This window comes from Nannospalax galili, unplaced genomic scaffold (genome assembly GCF_000622305.1).
Source record: "Nannospalax galili isolate Female #2095 unplaced genomic scaffold, S.galili_v1.0 scaffold1654, whole genome shotgun sequence".
Classification (NCBI taxonomy): domain Eukaryota; kingdom Metazoa; phylum Chordata; class Mammalia; order Rodentia; family Spalacidae; genus Nannospalax; species Nannospalax galili.
The window spans coordinates 443,962-461,234 of NW_008334135.1; the positions used below are offsets into that span (position 1 = coordinate 443,962).

Genomic DNA, 17,273 nt, shown 5'->3' on the forward strand with positions numbered 1-17,273 from the left:
TATTCGAAGAACAGAGAATTCATGTATGTGTAGATGTAAAGCATGGTGCCTAATGAAAGGATAAAGCAAAAAAGAAAAAAAGTAATTGCTCCTAACTTAATGAATACATGTAGTTTTATATTGAAGACTTTCTTGTTAATGAGATGATACAGTTTATGTCTAGAATATCATAAATTTAATTAGAATTTACTTAGTTCATTGTCTTTTCACCTGAAATAGAAGATCTTATTACACTGTTATACAACCAGATATTTCAGAGCCACCAATGTTTAACTATCATTTTTCTCATTCCCTCTTTAACCTAATTTTAGATGAGGCGTTTTAGCATGGGAATCACCACTGTGCAGAAAAGGGATGTCATTTTGCTCTGATCAGTGGAGTAGTTTGACTTAGGCATCACAAAAATGAATGTGTGGGTCCCAAAGAGCAAGTGATGCAGTGAGGTGTGAGGGGCAAGTGGAAAAGGCCTTCTGACTGCCATCAGTGGAGTGCAACTTCAGGGTGGTGATGAGGATGTAGACATAAGACAGAGCAGTGATCACCACAGTGACCACAATGATGGAGCCCGAAGAGATCCCTGCAATTACTTCAGAGGAAAAGTCATGAGAACCAGAAAGCTTCAAAAGTGGTGAATAGTCACAGAAAAAGTGATTAAATTTATTTGGCTCACAAAAATGACTGATTTAGTGAATGGCCAGTGAATTTCCAAGCATTCGCACATCACTCAGGTAGGAAGCCCCTTCTAGGAGGATGCAGACTCTGGAAAACATATGGGTGAAAAACAAGGGTGATCAGATGGCCACATAGCAGTCATAGGCTATTGCAGTCAGCAGGAAGCATTCTGATGTCTCAAAAGTCACCACAGAACAGACCTGGGCCACACAGTCAGCCACAGGGATGAATATTCTTTCTCTGAGAAAAACCCCAAGCATGATGGTTATAACTGAGGAGGAGTACCCAGTGTCTACCACAGACAAATGACTGAGGAAAAGATACAAAGGGGTTTGAAGCTGAGGCCTGCCTCTTATTAACATGATTATATTAATGTGACAGAATACACTCCTAGAAACTCAACAAATAAAATAGCACAGACTGTAGCATCCTCTGTTAAGCCCGAGATAATATACTCTGTTACAATTGTGTTAAAATGAAATGAATTTAGGAAGGGCCCAAGAAAATGCAGGTACCGCCTTTTTCTGCAGTTAATAGGTCCAGGGCTCATCTGTTCTTGTGGGTGACTTCAGCCAGGGAGGATAGCTGCTGTTATAAGATCTAGATTGACTGGGCTGTTGCCTCAACCTCTGTAGTAAGTTCCTGTATGAGGTCCTGAGTTTCCTGGGAGAGATGCTGGGTTGATAGTAAGGTGTTCTCCAGACTACCTGCCATGATTTCTGCAGCTGCCACTGATGATAACAGGCTAATTCTTACCAGGACTTCCCAGGTAGCTGACCTCTTTCTCCTATTTCCTCCCATTTCTGTGGAGAGAAAATCATGTACTTCTCCCAAGGTATAGAGAGCTAATCTGGGTATGAGGACAATCAGGATGCAGGTATCCTTAACTTCTGGGGAGATACATGTATATATTCTGGAGAAGAAGAGCATCCCCAGGGCTGGAGCAGTATTGCCTGGGTGTGGCCTGGGAACAGGTTCCTCCCACCTGAGTAGCCAGCAAGAGTGCTGGGCACCCTTGGAACAGGAGTGGAGCTGAGCATGGAGAGAGAGATTGAAGGGAGTGGAAACACCATGGAAAATGGCCCCCAGGCCTTGCAAGCTTGGAAGCAAGAGGGGGCATTTATAGACCTGGGGCAAGACAGCAGGCCCACAGGGTTTGGATGAAAGCTAATGGAGACTGTAGGCAGGGCACAGAAGCAACTGGAACTGGTGCCATGCCAGCACACCTTGTGGTCTCTTTGTAAGTCACCCCACATTCCTTGACATAAAGAGAATCCCACATTAAAAATATTTTATGTTAGTCTGTGAGCCTAAGGCTTTGGGTGGTAGGGGTGGGAGCCTCCCAAGAAGGGAAGAGGAAAAAAAGAATTTAGGAAAATAAATTTGTGTAGTCTGGCTCAGATAAACTGCAGAACTCCCTCAAAAGTCTTGGAAGAACTTGGGGATGTGGGCCTGAGAAAGCAGTGTGGTTCTAGCAGTGGCAACTGGTCAGCCAGCTGGGTTCAGATTCCCAAATCCAGAAGGGCAGAGATGGGTGTGGTAAAGAGCCCTCTGAGATAACACCTATCCAGGAGCAACTGGCAGGAACCTAGGGGAGAGGGCGACCAAACGCGTATACTTAATGGAGTTAGTGATAGTCATGTGGGTTATACAATGGATCATAAATATGTGACTAAGAAGGGGCCGGCCACACAGAAGCATGGGCCACAGCTGTGTTGTAACTGTGAGGGAATAGCCCAGTTGGTGGTATGTGAAGATTTGTTAAGGGTTATAGAGATGCTAGAAGAACTTTTACAGGCCTTGGACACAAGGGGAGAACCCAGAGAGGGGGCATGGCCACTTGGCATAATAAAAGATGTGCCCAAAGCAGGAGAAGCCAAAAAGGCTAAGAAAGTACTGGCAGGTTCAGTTGTAGAGCTTGAGAAAGAGAAAAAAAGGGACATTTTAACTTGTGTAAAGTCCCAGGGCTCAGGGAAAAAGACAGATAATAGTGAAGAAAGAAATGACTTAAAAATAAAAGTAGCTAAAGCTGCCCCTCAGATTCAACCTTTGATACACAAAGAAATAAAAAAAAGCTAACAGTACTGTAGCTAGGAAATACTCCACACTGGAACTGTTAAAACTAGGAAAAACTTACAAGAAAGCAAAGAGCCCCTCACCAAGTGGCTCATGAGGGTGTGGGACATGGGAACAAATAACCTCAAAGTCCTTTGGAAGCTTCACAGTTGAGTTACATAACCACCCATCCATCCTTATGATATAGGCTGTTCAACCTAGGCCAATGCAGTGGGGGAGCAGTCCTTAATGGAATGGCTGGTTGAAGGCATTAAAGACACATGATCATCACCAAGGGAAACACCCATAATTAAAAGAGTCTGGAGACTATGAAGGAGGGGCAGGTATTACTGAGAGAATTAGGTATGAGAAAAGCAATATATGATGCTCAGTTCACTGGGCCAGACAAGACTGTATTCACCAGTGACATAAAGGAAACCTTAATTCAACTGGGACTTTGAGAATCATATAACACTTTAACGGTTTTGCTAAGCCCTTTAATGGGACAGGATCTTTATAAAGTGAGAGAGACTTTAGCAGATCTAAGTGACTTTGACCAGCATGTAAAATGTGTCTGTAGAATAACAGAACACTCTACAAGATATATAAAAAAAAGACCAGACAAAAGAAATGGTCCGTTTGGGTTACTTGAAGAAAAACGTGGCAAGACTTATGTTGAACCCAAGTTCTCAAAGAAAAAATTGATAGAAAACCAAACTTAGTACTAAGGAGTTTCTGGAAGGCTTTAAAACCAGAAGAACATTTTCCAAAAGACATTCAAAGGATAAAAACTGTCCCAGGGGAACAAAATGAGAATATACCTGTCCCAAGAGGCAGCATCCTGCAATCATCCAGAGAGGGGAAAAACAGAGCGTGTCCCAGGCGCTGGAAGTAGCATCCTGTAACCAGAGAAGGGAAAATACATGGGGCTTTCTGATGCACTGGTGCAATTTTAGGGTTCAGAAAGTCGTACTGCATGGCCAGCCAGTAGAGGGAGGGAGACAGAGCACAAGAAAAAAAGGAAGAAGGAGAGACAGGAAAGTATAAGACAGGGAGAGAGAGAAACAGGAAAAGGGAAAGAGAGAGTAAGGAAAAGAGAGACTGATCCATGGAGCCAAAGTCCAAAAGGTTTACACAGAACACTAAGAAGATCTTAAATCAAAAGGCCTGCACCCCCTGTGTAGGTAGTATGCTACTAAGGTCTCTGGGATCCCCGGTCACGATGGGTAGCTAGAAAACCTTTTAGCAGGCATGGAGGAGTCCGTGCTCCTTTGTAAGGACTAGTCACTGGGACCAAGAGGCTCTAAGGGAAAGTGGTTGAGAGTGATGGGTAGGCAGGTCTACCTGCCAGGTGGGCTTAGACAGACACAGTAACTATGTTGGACACTCAACAGTCAAGGGGACCAGTGCTTCCCAGTGGCTGTAGGTTAGGTCCAGGAGTGATCTCCAATTCAAATTGAAAGGAAGATGGAGAAAGGCTGGGGAGGGAGCCAAGAGGTGAGAAAGAGCCAGAGAAAGGAGGAAAGGGACAGAGAGGAGAGAGAGAGAGAGAGAGAGAGAGAGAGAGGAGAGAGAACCTCAAAGCTGAATCAGTGGTGGTGATCCAGCCAGAGTCCTTTACTAGTGACCGCCAATGGCGGCGATCCAAGTCATGGCACCAACGTGTTAGGTAAATTGGAAGGAATTGCAAGTGGTGGCTCTCAGCTCAGGAGTGAGAAGCAGCCACCAACTTGCAGGCTGCTTGGCTGGGGATTTTATAAGGAGTTACAGAATGTGGGAGGCAGAAAATGTAACAGTTTTGGCAGGAAGCAGGGGTCTGCACATTGTGAAACTCATCAGGGGGAAGCAGCTTGTCCTGAGACAGCTTCTTATATCAACTGGGTTGTGAGTCATGGCGTTAAGGGGTCTGTTTATCTCCTAAGCTTATCTAAGGGAAACAGCCTGTGTTGAAGCAGCTTCTTCATGGTCAGTGCATCTGCTGATTCAGTTATTATTTCTCAAGAGGCTCTTGGGGCCTTTCTTATGAGGGTTTACTGCCCTGGGGAGGATCACTGCAGATCTGTACTCTATTACTAAGCATTTAGGATCCTTGTACAAGAGGGCAATTGTATCTTTACTTCAATCTGGAACTCCAAGAAAGCTTCTGCAAGTGGTCAAAGAATGTGCAGCTTTGTAGCTACAAAATAAGCAGGATGTTTCCCATATGAGGAAAATATGGCAGGTAGTACTATGTGTAAGAGAATCTTGAGGCTGCAAAAAATTTGGACAAATTTGAGGATTTGAAATATGACCAATTGCTAATTTCCTAGACTTTATGTGCTCTGAAGTCAGGAAGAAAGAAAATTCCCAAGTTCTTGAAAGAAAATGGCTGTATTAATAATTTTTCTCATTGTCATCACAAAGTATTTGTTGAAAGGGGGACATATTTATTCAGTATAAAAGTTTGAAGGTTCAGTCCATCACGACAGGGAGCATGATGGTAGGTGTTTGAGTGCCTGGTCACATTGCACATATAGTCTGAAAGCAGGGAATGAATTCTGCTCACCTCGCTTTCTCAGTCTTCTAAACACTCTTATTTTTGTGTGTATGAATGAATGACTGAACATTTACCTATATATACATGTATACATTTACACACACACACACACAGTGTGTGTGTGTGTGTGTGTGTGTGTGTGTGTGTACTGACAACTGAACTCAGGACATATGCAAGAGCATCCAATGCTCTTAACCTCGAGCCATCTCTCCAACCACTTCACTTTCTCATTTTTATTCAGCCCAAGAAATGGTGCCACTCTCATCCCACATTTAGAGTGCATTTTTTCACTACAATTAACCAAATCAAGAAAGTCCTCCACAGATATGTCCAGAAGTTTTTGTTATAGGCAATTCTAAATCCTTTGAACTTTACAATCATTACTAAGCACCACAAGCATTGTCAGAAATTTCTAGGATATAGCAATAAATGTATATCTTTGGAAAAATAGAAAAATAATTTCTCAAAGATTTATGTCCATGGATAATGCAAGAAGTAAATTGAAAGATGGTACAGGATCGATGAGGAAATCTTATGTTATGACTTGTATTTGATTGTTCACAGAGGCAAGATATAGATATGTATAAGCACATATATGTATACAAATACAAATGTGTATTGATATACACATTCACACATCTCTCGAGAGATCTTAAGAAATTATCACATGTAATTACTACATAGAGAGGGAAAAGTAATAAAGAAATGTGTGTGAAAGAGAGAGAGAGAGAGAGAGAGAGAGAGAGAGAGATTGATTAAACACACAAGGGCAAAGCTAAGTCAGTATTAGAACACTGTCCTCTTCAGAGGACCTCAACCTTTAAGAGCTTTAGAGTATTGGACAAAGAACCCACAAGTCATGTGGATAATCTGGTGACTCAATTAATATTAAATGTTCATCACATCTAAAGGTAATATTAAAACACCTTTGGAGTGATATGAGACTAAACATCATAAGTCAAGTTTTTACATCAAATAATCATGCTGATAATACAAAATGAATCAGATTAAGAAATGATCACTGACAATGAATATGGAAAAAAGCAGCAAATAAATGTTCTCAGAATGTATAAATTTCTTGATCCAATGCAGGTCTGCAGAGAGAGGAAGAGAAACATTTCCTATACTTCTAAGTCAATAAACTGATCAAACAACCAGAACCCTAACTGGAAGGGGAAATACTGAGAGTGAGAGAAGAGAGAAAAATAAATACACATGGGCATTGCCAGCACACAGTGAATGTTGAAGATTTTCATGGGAATCTGTGGCTTACTCAGTAGGAGAGCACTCAGAACCACCAGCACTGGGTTCAGTTCCTGCAATCGGAAACTGTTTCTCTCAGGTCTGAATTTTAAATTATGTTTTGCATTGTTAGACTATTGCTATAGACTGTAGATCTTTGTAAGTGTTAATAAACTTAGTACATTTTGTTCTTTATACAAGAATTTTATCCATTTAAATAATAGAGTGTGAAGATTATTAGAAGTATGTTTAAAAATCATAAATTTGAAATTTCAGAGAATTTTTGGGATAATGATTTACTGTCTCTGATCTCAAAGTGTAACATATCAGGAATTTGAAAACAGTGAAAAAATTTGCTAATATTTCACTCTAAGTTCTAATCATAGAATTTATCATAGTTTCTTAATAAACATACTTTGTTTAAATATTAATAAATTATAAGACAATGTTTCTCAGGGCAGCACATTAGTGAGGTACATCTTATCTTTTTCTTTCATTGGACTAGCCTGCTAATAGCCAACATTGGTGTCAGAGGATAGGAATTCAGATTTATTTCCTACGAATGTACAAATCCCTTCCCAGTAGATGATTTTGCTATTATTGTCTGTTTCACTTTGTATTTTCTTTCAGCGTATACTTGGTCACAACTATAGTCATTATTTATACTTTAGGGTGAGCTGTTATTTAAGATGAATATGAAATTACACTCTTCAGTAGACTTGATTTATATTAGACAATTATATTTAAATGTATAAACAAAATTAAAGGCATTCTCAGGTGTGATATTTATTAGAAAAAATGTTATATTATTGAATTTTTGTGAAGTTCATACAATATATTTTGATCATATTTAGAATGCCTCCCTTATCACACCCCTTACCACCATGTACATGATATCATACACTCCTGTACACACACACACATACACACGTACATGCCCATGCACACACACTTCCATCCATCATCTATCTATCTATTCTATCATCTATCTATCATCTATCTATCATCTATCTATCTATCTATCTATCTATCATCTATCTATCTAATCTATCATCTGTCTATCTATCTCTATCTATCATCTATCTATTTATCTATTTTCTATCTATCTATGCCTCCTGAATGAAGCTTGTGTCCCCAAATGTCTTTCAGTGTGGTTCCTCAATAAAAGCCTGGTTAACCTACCCAGAGTCACACCCTTAAAGAAGACTGACTCTCCCCTCCTAGCAACTATCAGTTGCCAATAGTTTCTCAGCTAGGGTTGGGGTTTCCTCTCAACATTTCCACTTCTATGCTGATGTACTGTTTGGCTTGAGCTTATGTGGGAGGCTGTCACTAGTGCTGTGAGATCATAGGAATAACTGCCCAACTGTCTAGGAAAACCCTTTTTCTTGTGGTCATCCAACACTTCTGGCTCTTAGAATCATTTGCTTCTCTCTTCCTCAATGATCCCTGAGCCTCAGGAAGCAGATGTTTGATATAGTTGTCTATTCAGGGATAAGCACTATGCAGGTTCTTATTCTATGCACATTGGCCAGTTGGGTGTCTCGGGTTAATCACCACCTACTGCATAAGGAAGCTTCTCTGGTAAGAGAGGAAAGATGCATTAGTCTATGGGCATAGCAGGTTGTTAGGAGTTGGTTTAGTACTATGTCTATTTAGTAAAATAATATTAGAGGCTCTTTCCTGTGGCCTGTGGCCTGTGACCTGTCTAGTCACAGGTTCCTAGTCCTGGTGTCAGTGTCATTTATGGAGATAATCTTTTGAAGTGGACCCCAAATCCTATCATAAAGTCATTGGTTCCTCGCATAACATTCATGCCACAATTGTACTGGTGGATGTATCTTGCTAGGAAAGTTGATGTTGTAATTCACAGGATTCACAAGTATTCAAGGGCCAGCATCATCTTTTTTTTTTTCTGGTAGCTTGCATAGAACTTCCAGCACTATGAAAGTTACTGAGTAGAGATGAAGTTTTCAATCCAATACTAGGTTGATTTCTCCTTGTTTGTTCATTTATGCAGAGCCTTCAGCAGCAAGGTCTTGTCATGAACTTTTGGTGGGTAGACAACTGCAGGGGCAATGTTCAGCACTGTTTGTGGGGCCATAGGACCCGTGTGCAACACTTTCAAAAAAGGGAGCTCGTTCCTGGCATTCAGCATTTTCTTTGCATGCCTATGGCTGTCTACTAGGGGCATGTCCCCCTGCTATATAGGGTAATTCTTTTTTATTCCTTTTTATAATCAATACGTATATATTTAGGAAGATTCTACAGTGGTAGGTTTACTTGTGACATTTTCTGAAGGTTTTTGTGTTAATTATCCATAACTATACACCTTGCTCTGCCCTGCCCTACCATTCCCACCCTATTCAACCCTCCCTCTTTATACTCTTGCATATAATCTCCTTTCCCATGAAGTCTGCCCCAACCCTGGCCATTTGCTATTTTCCTGACCAGTATGGATTAACACAGATATCCATTTACACATGAAATGTGTTAAATGTAACTCACTAGAAACCTCTAATTTGCTAGTTGATCTCAGAATACATGCCATTAAAATTACCCACGAAAAATCAATTCTTGGATAAATTTTATCAGAACATATTATCTACCACATTTAATCAGTTTCTTTTATTATTTTTGTCTAAGGAATACCATTACTATACCAAACCTTACAAAAGAAGAGGCATCTCTAAGAAGTTTTTTTTTACCAAGTTGTCTCTTCAGAACTTCTTTAATCTCACTAGTCCTCACACTGTAGAGGAGGGGGTTCAACATGGGGATCATCACTATGTAGAACACAGATACAACATTGTTCTGGTCAGTGAAGTGTTGAGGAGCCCTGCTGTTAAGGTCAGCTCTGTTCTCAGCAGGGCCTTTCTGCCTGACTTACCTGGAAAGTGCTTCCAAGCAAGGATACCTGACCTTATTCAGAACATGACCTTTGCCATAGTTACCTGCAAGAAAAACTGCCTCCAGGTTTTTTCTATATGATAATTAGGCATTGCCCTATAGCCAGATGATAGGATCCCGCTACCATGTGTAACTAAAGAATACTATGAGCACCTATCAGCTGAAGCTTTGGCTGCTGCCGCCACACTATATTTTCCCTGACCCCCACTGAATAAACGGAGCTGTTTCACTGAGTCTGAAGCTGTATCACTGAATCTGGAGCTGTATCACTGAATCTGGAGCTGTATCACTGAATCTGCTTCCCCAGAAGGACCTTCTGTCAGTGCTCACTGGCCGTCCTGACCCCGTTCATTGCTTCTGATCCCTCTGTTCTCATGGATCGGTGGCCAACGACCCATGAAAGGAGGGAGAGACCCCACAGCTGGGGCCCAACGTGGGGCGTGGCAACTAGTTTAAGGATGTCTCATCAAGGTTTATTTTAAAATGTTTGGGTTTTGCCCAACTCTAGCTATATAACACATGGTAATTAAAAGTACCAGATTGGTGTAACTAACCTTCTTGAAAGTTTAATAGCCAGACTTTGAGGCCTTTACTAATCTGTTCAGAGGGACTTAAAGGGACAATTTTTTGTTCCTTGCCTTCCAAGGTCAAACAAGTTCCAGGGGCTATGGAGCATCTCTTGAAGAAATGTCCTATAACTTTGGTGAGTCACCTGTCCTCTTGTTCAGGGAGGCCATGGAGACCCCAGAAGATGAACTTGAACCAGTGTCCAGTCTGCAAAGAGGAGGGTCAACATAGAGGAAACATTTCCTCATGCTTCCAAGCGAAGCCCTGGTCAAGCAAGATCTCTTGACTTATCTTCACATAGATGGAACTGGTAAAGAAAAGCCTGAGGACCCAGGGGCTCCCCCCAAGCTCATGTGACCCCTGAGAAACAGATCCTCATATGACCTTAAAAGTAATAATATATTGGTTTATTTGGGCCAATTGTATGGCCTTAAACACCCAAGGGGAAAGTATAACCAAAGATTAAAGTCATCAATATATTTCTTTAAGAACTCAAAGGATTACACATCCCAGACATTAGACTTAAATTAAGTTCTTATGTTATTTAGATAATTACTTCTCACTGGTGATTTTGTTCCTAATAGAACAGTGCTACTCAGGTGTAGGACTTTAAATCTTGGTCTACAATACTGTAGTGCCCACCTGCAGCTGAGGGAAACAACTCACTATTCTAAAATGATGCTAAATTTGTTTTCTCTCCCTATCTAGAGGCCATTTAAGAGGGAGCTGATTCTAGCCACTCCAACAGTTATCAAAGTGCCTGACAACAAATCCTGAGTTCATTGATCATCATTCCAGCCTTGGCAGGCAAAAGAAAAATGAGGAGAAACCTGTTAGATGGATACTTTTGGGCTCCCTCATCAAGAAATTCCAATGGACTTTAATTTGGACATTTTCTGGTTCCCTGCCTAAAAATTGTAATACTAACTACTCTTGCCCTTACTTTTACCTTTACTTTTCCTTCACATCTTCCAGGCAACAATCAAACCTTTCTTTACTTCCTATAGTTAAGAGATATGTAATTTGGGAGTCTTTTAGATAGACCCACTGAAGGGGGTACCCCAATTGCCTCACCCTGCGTCCCTGTTCAGCATGGAAGAAGCCAGAGTGGTCTGTGTCCCAATTCCCTATTGACAATTTGGATACGCCTCTTCAGAGGGTGGTATGATAAGAATAGGTGATAGAAGTTGGCTAGGCAGCTAGAGTAAAAAGACCCCAAAGAAAAGTAGCCAGTTTCTTTCTTGGCTAAAAGTCAAAATGTCCTTGGGCCTTTTAGCAAAGTGCTCTATCCCAAAGGCCAAAAACATTAAAGGTATTTGTGAGCTCTTATCCCAAAAAGATTTTGGGGTTACCTCTTCAGAGTGGGAATGTTACAATATCAATAGCCCTCTGATTATGTTATTTTGATGTTTGCTCTCTGTTTCATACAATTTCTTACAAATTACTACCATTGCCAAAATTTCTACCAATCAGGTCATGGTCAGTTATCAAACTTTGGATTCTCCTGAGATTGATGAGTGGGCTCTTAAAGCTTGTTATGACACTTCTCCATTTATAAAACAAAACAGGGGGAGATGTTGACCTACTGTTAAGGTTGGCTCCTTTCTCAGCAGGGCCTTCCTGCCTGACTTACCTGGAAAATGCCTCCAAGCACGGATGCCTGACCTTATTCATAACATGACCTTTGGCATAGTTACCTGCAAGAAAAACTGCCCCCAGGATTTTTCTATATGATAATTAGGCATTGCCCTATAGCCAGATGATAGGATCCCGCTACCACATGTAAATAAAGCATACTATGAGCACCTATCAGCTGAAGCTTTGGCTGCTGCCTCTATACTATATTTTCCCTGACCCCCACTGAATAAATGGAGCTGTTTCACTGATTCTGGAGCTGTATCACTGAATCTGGAGCTGTATCTCTGAATCTGCCTCCCCAGAAGGGCTTTCTTCCATCGGTGCTCACTGGTCATCCTGACCCCATTTGTTGCTTCTGCTCCCCTTTTCCTAGTGGATCGGTGGCCAATGACCCACGAGGGGAGGGGGAGACCCCACAGTGGAGTAGTTGGACTTGGGCGTCACATAAATGAATGTGGCAGTCCCATAGAGACACTGACTGCAGTGAAGTGAGAGGTGCAGGTGGAGAAGGCCTTCTGGAGGCCCTCAAGGGAGGACATCTTCAGGATGGTGATGAGAATGTAGGTGTAGGAGACAGCTGTGACTAACTGTGGGATCACACTCAGTCCCACAATAAAATGTAGTAATAGCTGTTGGGACCCTGACATCTAAACATGAGAGTTCAACTACAGGGGTAAAATCACGGGAAAAAAAATAGGTTGACTGTTTGGTCCACAAAAGACAAAATAAAAGAAGGAAAGTGTACAGGAGGAAGCATTAAGAAAACCACCTATTTTTTTTTTCCTTTTTGAGTCCTTGTCAAGAAACTCCAATGGACTGTCATATGAATATTTGAAAATTTGCCCTGTTCTTTTTTTCTAGTTCCCTGTCTAGAACTTGTAATGCTAATTACTCTTGCCTTTATTTCTCCTTCATGTCTCCAATTCATGAGTCAATGACTTTCTTCTTCCTTTAGAGATGAAAGTTATGCAATTTGGGAGTCTTTTAGACAGACCCACTGAAGGGGTACTCCAGTTGCCTCACCCTGCGTCCCTTTCAGCATGGAAGAAGCCAGAGTGGTCAGTGGCCCTGTTCCCTCTTGGCAATTTGTGTAACCCCTTCAGAGGATGGTGTGGTAAGAATAGGAGGTAGGAATTGACTAGGCAGTTAGGATAAAAAGACCCCAAAGAAATGTAGCCAGTTGCTTGGATAAAAGTCAAAATGTCCTTGGGCCTGTTAGCAACATACTCTGTTCCAAGGCCAAAAATGTCAAAAGTATTTGGGAGCTTGTAGCTAATCCTTAAAAAAATTTAGGGTTACCGCTTCAGAGGGGTGGATTTTGGAGGGGAGGGAGTGGGCATGGATTTGATCAAAACTTCTTATATGCATGTATGAAATTCTCAAAGTTTCTGTAAAAAAAGAAAGAAAAGAAAACCACCTATGTAAGCTCCTATAAGCAACTGAACACAGACTTGTGTGGACATTTTGGTTGAATAAAGCAGTGGACTACAGATTGCCACAAAGTGGTCATAAGCCATGACAGCCAGAAGTAAGCACTCAAGTGTCCCAAAGAAAGCAGCTGAGTCAAGCTGGATGACACACTCAAGGTAGGATATTGGGTGTGACAGTAGATGAATATCCTATGTCAGTAGAAACCAAGTGGCTCAGAAAAAAGTACATGGGGTGATGAAGCTGAGGAGAGATTCTGATTAGCAGGATTCTGCCTAGGTTTCAGACATGGTCACCAGGTAGATGTACAGGATGATGATGAAAAGGGTGACTCGAAGGTCTGGGTCATCTGTTAAGCCAAGTAAAATGAACTGTGTCACTGCAGTGTGGTTCCCATCCACCAGGAAAGCCATGAGACAGTGTATTTTCCCAAAAATATTGTGATGGAAATTTAGTTGTATTAATGAATTTGTAGTTTCATTCTCATTAAAATGTACACTAACAACAAACCATGAAAGAAAAATTAAGTGTAGTAATTGAGGTTTTCCTCTGAACTCTCAACGTTTACATATTGATTCACAATGAGTATATCTTAAAATTCTAAAACAGGAAGGTTAGAATTTAGCTTTGTATAATATATGTCTTTACATTTACGTGTACTAAAATGTTAGTTTTTATAATTAAGAATTTTAAAGTGTGAGAATCATGAAAACAGCAAAGTAATTAGAATGTAGCAGAGTATAAAAATATTCAAGCCTAGGATTAAGTAATGAAAACACAAACATTTCATAACTTTCAGTGAATACTTACTAAATCACTGGCTGGGCATTTAAAATTTGCATGTAGTGCTATTTTTTCTACCATGAAATTCATTTATTAGTTCCAAGTTACAGTTGAGAAAATTTAATTTAAAAATAATATATGTTTTTATAAAATGTGGTAGCATTAGACATGTACACAGGCATTTTGACTTCTGTCTGTTCCTCTTCGTGACTGTATGATACATGAAGCTTACAATGAAGTTTAGAAATTGTAAACAGGGTCATATAGCTGAGCACCTTTTCAGCTTTCTGACTATTTGTATGTAAAAGATGTTCTTGAGTAGTGACATTGATTATATAGTATATCAGTTAAACAAGGTCATGTTTTAATCAACTTTTAAAGAAATGAATAATTTTCTTGTTAGAAATGGGAAGAACAGAAATAACCAAAAAATAGGATTATAAGCAGACGTACCTACTATAAACGTATTAAGTATTTTAATATTTCTAATTAAATCTTTATGCTTTTGAAATATCAATGTAATTATCATGTAGATATATGACTAATATTTAGAATGTTGTTTTAGTGTTCATTTATTTAGACACACCAAATTCTTTCATAAATTAAATGTATATTCTAACTGAAGCAAGTTGAAATGAATTGGTCTGATTTTCAATAGAGTACAGTGGTGAATACATATTCACATAAATTTTAAAAAGTTTTGTGAGGTTCACTTCCTAAGTTCAGGCTGACTCTCATCTCCTGAAATGATTGACTTCATATTCTCATGTTTCCCACAGTGTCTGGAGATTGTGATGCTCAAACATTCAGTCAATGAACAAAGAAGAACTTTCCAGAAGATATTCACTGACATAAGCCATCAACTCGGTTCAAGCTTGTGAATTTATAACCATTTTCGCTGAGTGCTAAATTTATACAATTTTAAAGACCATATAGACTGTAAAGACTGACTTCTTTCTAAATTATGGGTTATAACTACAGAAAAAGAGAGACAATTTTTAATGAATGAAGTAGTCTTCTTTTAACCACAAAAACAAATTCTTAACCTCTTGAAATTAGAATTCATTGCATAGTAACATAATCAAAGTTGTTATGATTTTATAGCTGCTAAGCTGTCACCTATTATCAATGTTTATCACTGATTATCAGTCTCTGAAGAAGCTCTGGATTTAAGTGTGAATTCAAATCACCAGAGATCATTAGCTCATTCTCAGGTGAGCACTGAGCAGTTCATTCCACAAAACACAACTGATTTACAAGAGTCATCAATCTCGAGCGAGCTCTCATTTTTTAAATTTTATGTAAGTACTTGTTTATGTTCACTTGATAATCATGGAAATTATTTTATGTCAAATTATGTCAGGTAAATTTCTTCAAAGTTTATCTGATATTTGGTTCGAAGACACAAAACAAGAATGAAAAATGGACTATTTTGGATTGTTTTACTCAGTGGGCACTTGCTGTATTAGAATTTTGAAGGGATTGATGTAAGAGTCCATATTAAGTAGTTTGAGGAATATGGGAAGTGATTAGATGTAAAGTTGTTTAAAATAAAATTTATTTTAAGATACATGTTTATAGCCAAACATATACAATGTTATACTCCCATAGAAAAGTGTGAATGGAAAGAGGTTTGGATGAATTGCTGGTATGAATTACTATATAATATCTCTTATTTCAAATAGGTTACACCTAGTTTTGACTTGTATGTTGTGATGGACGATGGTAGAAACAGTGATTCCTGATTACAACACTCAGTCCAAATGTCTTACTAATTTTCCTTGCATAAAATTGTACGTTGCATCCTTGATGTCCCATTGGTATAAGGATTAGAGCACTGAGCATGATTCCACTTTGATTCACTGCTTCCTCTCTGCCTACCAAAAGGTAGAGGCAGAAGCATGAGAAATGAAAGGAGCTCAATGACTTCCTAGCTTGGCAGAACAGGGAACACAAAAAAGATCCTGTCTCAAAGAAGGGAGTGGTTGAGCAATGACACCCAAGATTGTCCTCTGTAAGTCAAATTTACTTCTGGGAGGTACACTCATGCCTCCCTTACCATCCATTGACCAACATAAAGACATTAATTTGGACTTGCCAACAGAGCTTATGATGATTGGGGCGGGGGTTACTTACAAAGGAATGGATACTCATGGGCTTTTTTCCCTACACCTCGGCTGTGCCCGCTGCCTCCCACCCCAACCCCCAGCCCAAGATGGCAAAGCACTCAAGTCTTCCCCAGCTTCGTCTGAGTCTATCCTTAGACCCTCCCACACAAGCAATTGAATCCAACTGGTTGGGTGGGAGAGGGGACTGTCTCCTACATAGTCTCTTAGGGTTCAGACTTCCATCTGTTCTTTAACCTTCAGAGGACACACCTATCCAACACTCCACCCCTTCCTTAGGTTCTTACAATCTCTCTGCCGGTCCCTTCTGAAAAAAATCCCGAGCCTTGGAGGTGGTGACAGATGCAGGGTGATCTTTCTTTTATTGTGGCAATATATAGAACTCTTGGGCCTTCTTATTTGTTCCCCTGCCACAGGGATTTGTCCTGCTCTACAGCATCAGATGTGTGTTTCATACCTAGGAGCAGCCTTATCTGATTAGAAAATTGTCAGTTGTGCATATGTCTAGCCATAATTGCATCAGCAGGCATATCTTGCTTGGCATGTGAATAGCATGCAGCATGTAGGGTCCATGGTTGAGCAGAATTATAGGGGATCATTCTTCCCCAGCCATCTGTATTGTGCCTTCTGCCACTATGAAAGCCATCCATCCAGTGGCAGGGAATATCCAGCTTAGTCTCAGCTTCATCACTCCCTCTCCAGTGCTCACATCATGCAGTGTCTTCAACAACATGGCGTTACCTACTTTTCCTAGTGTACAATTGCTATTATTGGCAATAGACTTTGGTATTTTGAGGACCTCTAGGATCTCTCTGGCCAACAGTTCATGGGAGGTGGGAAACCCATACCTGGTACTGAAATTTTTACTTAACAATTATACAGTTTTGAGCAGCTTTAAAAAAAATTCATAGAGGATTAAGCTGTTGTAGCCTTTTCCCAATCATGCTGGTGGGTATCACATGTGTCTCTCCCAACCATAAAGCTCCCAAGACTTTTATAGATATAGCCGGCCTTTGCTTCTTCAGGTGTACTTGATATCTCTCAAATGGGTTTCCCATCTGTAAAACACTGAGAGGTTAACATTATATATTAAATTAAAGATAGACAAGGTCTCATGCAGCATGGAAAGAATTTATCCATTTGTATTCATTGTTTTCTCAACAGATCTCTGTTGGGTACTTCTAGAATGGATAAGAGGCGTTAATTTGGTTAGCTCTTCACTATCTTTATTTATCTCTTTGGAGTCATTCCAAATTCTGGGGATTTTACATGGAGCCTCCCTCTATTCTGTTATTATTGATAAACTCATGGGTACT

The 17,273-nt window shown here is 40.0% G+C and overlaps 1 pseudogene; it reads right to left on the reverse strand.

Moving 5' to 3' along the window:
- Nucleotides 1-389: 389 nt before the first annotated feature.
- LOC103730988 lies at nt 390-13,461 on the reverse strand (annotated as a pseudogene).
- Nucleotides 13,462-17,273: the final 3,812 nt, after the last annotated feature.